Source organism: Puntigrus tetrazona, chromosome 20 (assembly GCF_018831695.1).
Source record: "Puntigrus tetrazona isolate hp1 chromosome 20, ASM1883169v1, whole genome shotgun sequence".
Lineage (NCBI taxonomy): Eukaryota > Metazoa > Chordata > Actinopteri > Cypriniformes > Cyprinidae > Puntigrus > Puntigrus tetrazona.
This window is the reverse complement of record NC_056718.1, coordinates 6,747,254-6,752,253: the sequence shown is the minus strand read 5'-3', so window position 1 is coordinate 6,752,253 and position 5,000 is coordinate 6,747,254.

Below are 5,000 nucleotides of genomic sequence, written 5' to 3'. Positions count from 1 at the left end.
AACAACGTGACCGAAAAAACATCTCTCGCATCTCCAAAAGCAAACTAAAACTAAACAAGGTGCTAAATTTCGCCCCTTCTCGAGGTGATGTTTCAACGTTTTCGATTCGAGCGCTACCCTAAAGAGCAGCTGTTTTAAGGTTTTGCTTCCCCCGCGATGTGGCACGTTGCGTCCTTGGACATGCCTGCTGAAACCGTAGCTGCTTTTAGAGCGGCCTATCGCGTCTGACCACCAAACACTTCATCATTTCGGACTTAACTGTGATTAATGTGCCTCTGCCCTGCGGGGTTAAACAACCGCAAACACCCAGCCTTTACCAGCCTTCCATGTGTTTGCTGACAAGTTCTCAGAGACACACTTAACATTTCATTCGGCGGGTCGAGGTTGGATAGCAGCTTCAGAAAGGTCAAAGGGTCAGCTTATTACATTACCATCTGTTAACAATGACTCTCCGCTGACAGTTTATCTGAAGCGGCAAAAGCCCAGAGATGCGCCTGGGTCACGTTCAGACACGTGACGGACAGGGACCAATCGGAAGCCGGGAACATCGGGCCTTAATCGGAAGCACATGCGGCTCCGAGTCGGCCCGTGGATGGATTACTTCGCATGATGAGTCTAACATGCGAGGCCGGACAGATGTTTGTGGATCGACTGCTTGTTTGAGGAGACGTTTCAGGCTGGAACGTGGAAGTGGAGGAATTTATTTAGGTTTCGCCGAACTCGTCTGTTTACGATACCCGAGCGTCACGTGGTTCGATTGCGCCGATTCATATATCCGAAACGGAAACTTCTCAAGAACTTGTGTTTATATGCAGATTTATCTGTTCATTTGCGCAGCAGAGATCTAGTATATGAAGGTTCTTTAGTTTAAAGAGGCGCGGGGTAGATTTTTTTGGCTGGCGTTTTTCAGCTGGGGAGAATTATATGGAGGTAAAATCTTTAATAATGACCTTTACGGTTTCTCTGTTATTATCCTTTGTGTTAAACGACTGTAATTTACATCTTTATACAGGTAATTTTATGTCTCCAGACGCTAAGTAATTAAACAGGCTTTGAATTTAAAGTTCTCGCAAGGACCTAAAAGGGACAAAATAATTAGATTATATATCAGATTATTCAGAGCAATATGCGCAGACTAAATCCCTGGAAAGGGAGGTTTATATCATTACAGACTGAGAGAACGATAAAATAATGCTGATTGAACATCCGTCTCTGCAAAGTAGAAGCAAATCCACACGTGCTATTTGTTTATTCATTATTTATCACTAAATTAATACATATTAATTATTCAAAAAGTAAATGACAATAACTGTATAAAATCAGTTTTGAAGAAATATGTAAATTGAGCCGGCGTATGCATTTCTTCTCCTTCTTCTTCAAAAATACAAATAATGCTAATAACCAACCAATAACAATCATCATCATCATCATAACAATCATAATAATGTTAATTTAAGCAAATCCACATCTGATATTTATTTATATTTATCACTAAATTATTAAATATTAATGATAAAAAGATTAAATAACTATAACTATATATAATGAGTTTTGCAGAAATATATAAATTGAGCCAGCACATGCATTTTTTCTTCACTAATAACACAACAATAATCATCATCATGTTCTTTTATTTTTTTAATGGATAATGACTGTATTTTGAAGGAAAAGCAGTTAAAGCATACACTTTTTAAAGTGTAAAACAAAACAGTTAATTTGAAGAAGCTAAAATATTGTTTTTGGTTAAACATTTCTTTAAATGTCAGCTTTGTAATTTTATAGTTTTGCTAGCTTACCATCACTCTAAAATGCGGAAAATAATAATAGCGAGAAGACGCACATCAATTTTTGACTGACAGCCCAGTCACATTATACTACTGTAATTATCCAAAAAACATAATAATAAAGAATCGAGGTAATATAACTACAGTCATATCATTCAGAGAACCGGAGACAGTGTTTTATTTAGCTAATATTTCTCGTAACACTGAAAGAATTCTTTAATCTTGAAACAATTTCCATCGGGATGTTTGCTTGTGCTGAGCAGAGCCAAACATCATTTGCCTTTTACAAACACACTGAGGCTTCGATGTCTAAAACACGACCTCGCTGAAGCGTAATATTTAACTCTCTGGGAAGGGAGAGGCTCTGACACTCTGTTATTATCGGCAGAAAAATTCCGCCCCAAGGGGAATGGCGCGTTTTGGACTGTGCGCTACAAGATATTATAAATCAATTAGCGAAGCAGTCTGGAGGACGACTCAGCTGAAAAGAGGTCAAAGAGTGTAAATATCAGAATGATAATTCAGGTCGAATTTCAACAGGGAAATCAAAAACTCTTCGTCCAGTAAGGCTGCCTTTATTCTTTTAATAAAAAGTGAGAGATCATTTTATAGGAGAATTCCATTACACAGGCTCTTGTGATCATCTAAGACGTTGGTGGTCCACCACACACACACACACACACACCTCAGCTGTGCGGAAGGGGTGAGGCGTTTAATTTAAACTGCTTGGCCTTGTGCTGATTCCTCCCACACTTCAGGTGAAAACGCAGGACTCTTGACATTTTGAGCTGATTAGGAAATTTAGAGGGCTTCTGCTTAGTGTTAAGTCAACCATTCTGACATGTAATAGGATCGTTTCACTTTCATTCAGTCACAAAGAGCGGGAGGATTCAGAGTTCCAGGCATTGTTCAGGAATTATCATTTGTTTCAAAAACACAAAACTGAAAACCATCTGGAATTGGCTTATATAGCGAGAGAAAAGTGAGCGTTATTTAAACGGTGACAGTAAGGCTATCTTTGTGAGGATATTTTCTGTTTACTAAACCTAAATCTAACCTTAAACCCACACATGGTTATATATTGTATTGTATACACACATTTAAAGGGGTCTCAAACTGATAAATCATAATTCCTTACGTATATATATATATATATATATATATATATATATATATATATATATATATATATATATATGACATTTAAAGGGTTAGTTTAAATGTCAAATATAACAAGGCCAAGTGACTCAAGTATGCACGAAAAACAGGAACTGGGGTGCATAAAAAAAGGCAGCAGGTGCTCTGGACTGATGAGTCAAAATTTGAAATATTTGGCTATAGCAAAAGGCAGTTTGTTCATCGAAGGGCTGGAGAGAGGTACAATAATGAGTGTCTGCAAGCAACAGTGAAGCATGGTGGAGGATCCTTGAACGTTTGAGGCTGCATTTATGAAAATGGAGTTGGAGATTTGATCGGGATTAATGGTGTTCTCAATGCTGAGAAATCCTATGCTTATCCATCATGCATCAGGGAGGCGTATGATTGGCCCCAAATTTATTCTGCAGCAAGGCAACGACCCGAAACATACAGCCAAAGTCAAGAAGAACAAGAAGTACTGGAAGTGATGGCATGGCCCCCACAGAGCCCTGATCTCAATTCATTGAGTGTGTCTGGGATTACATGAAGAGATAGAAGGATGTGAGAAAGCCTACATCCACAGAAGACCTGTGCTTAGTTCTCCAAGATGTTTGGAACATACTACCAGCCAAGTGCCTTTAAAAACTGTGTGCAAGCGTACCTAAAAGAATTGCTGCTGTTTTTAAAAAAAACAAAGGGCGGTCACACCAAATTTTGATCTGATTTAGATTTCTCTTTTGTTCATTCCCTGCATTTTGTTCATTTATGAAAATAAATGTTTAACACTTCCATTTTTGAAAGCATGCTTTGTTTACAGAATTTTTTCACACCTGCCTAAAACTTTGGCAAAGTATTGTACATCAATGAGACTGTACGAAGAAACACTGAACTGAATGGAACTTACACATTAAGGGAAGATAAATGACGATAATTAATGACACACACCTGAACATAATGACGAATTTTGACAATGACAGAAAACTAGGTGACAGAAGCCAGAGGCAGAAAGACAATGAGCGAGGATGACACAGAGGATCCGGAGGGCCAAGGCAGTGCAGATAACGTTAGCGACTAAGGATCTGGGTGGCTGTGGTGAAGCTGGAGCAACAGAGGACTGAGGTGGAGCTGGAGGAAAGGAGGAACTTGACAGAGACAAAGGGACGAGGCATAGCCGGAGGAGTGGAGTCCTGAGGTGGTGGATGATCAATGAGCCAGAGGGGTGAGGGAGCCTGGTGGAGCTGGTGGACTGACGGGCCACGGTGGAAAAAAGGGAGCAAGGAGCAATTGTATAGCCGCTGGGTCGAAGGGCCAATGCAGAGCCCAGGACTCAGAGGTTGGATACGGAGACAAGACATCCTCCAGCCACAATGCCGGGGAACGGCAAACCAGCAGGAAATGCAGCACACAGAAGGTGGGCTGAGGGTGAGCAGAGGGGCTAACAGCAGACAGCGGTGGTGATGGTGAGACAGGGATGACCGGAGGAGGCAGGAGAGAGAGGTTGGAAGGGAAATCTGAAAGGGTAGATTGTTTTTGGATGGTGTGCACTGCCCATACCCACTACAGGGAGTGCAGTGCAGAGGGGAACGACCTGATCGTTTCAGGATATGCAGACAGTTTAGGGCAGATAGAAAGCTCAGGTGAGGGCAGGAGAAGATGGGGCATGTCTGCATTAGTGTAGAAAATCAGATTCTGTTTAATGTCAAACAGTCCCAAAATCAGCTTACCCTCAACCATGGTACAGTGGGTGGAGCCTCCCTTTGCACCCTCTTGCCATTCATTGCACTCTCCATCGTAGTGAGATCTGTTTCTGGCTCTCACACCTGGTCTGACATCATAGGTTCTGGTTTTGAGGCGATCCTGAGCTCTGTTGTGTTGGACCCTGGCTCTTCGCCAGTGTTGAGCTCTGGCTTGGGCTCCATGCAGAATGGAGATGGTGTGTTGGGTTCTGGGTCCAGAGTGGGGCTGGTGTCATCATCCTCAAAGTCCACGGTCAGTGGAGATTTGCAGGACACCAGCACTCACTCTGCAAGCTCTCTTGAGGACCGTCTCCAGACAGCTGTGCGGAGGTGTTCATCCAGC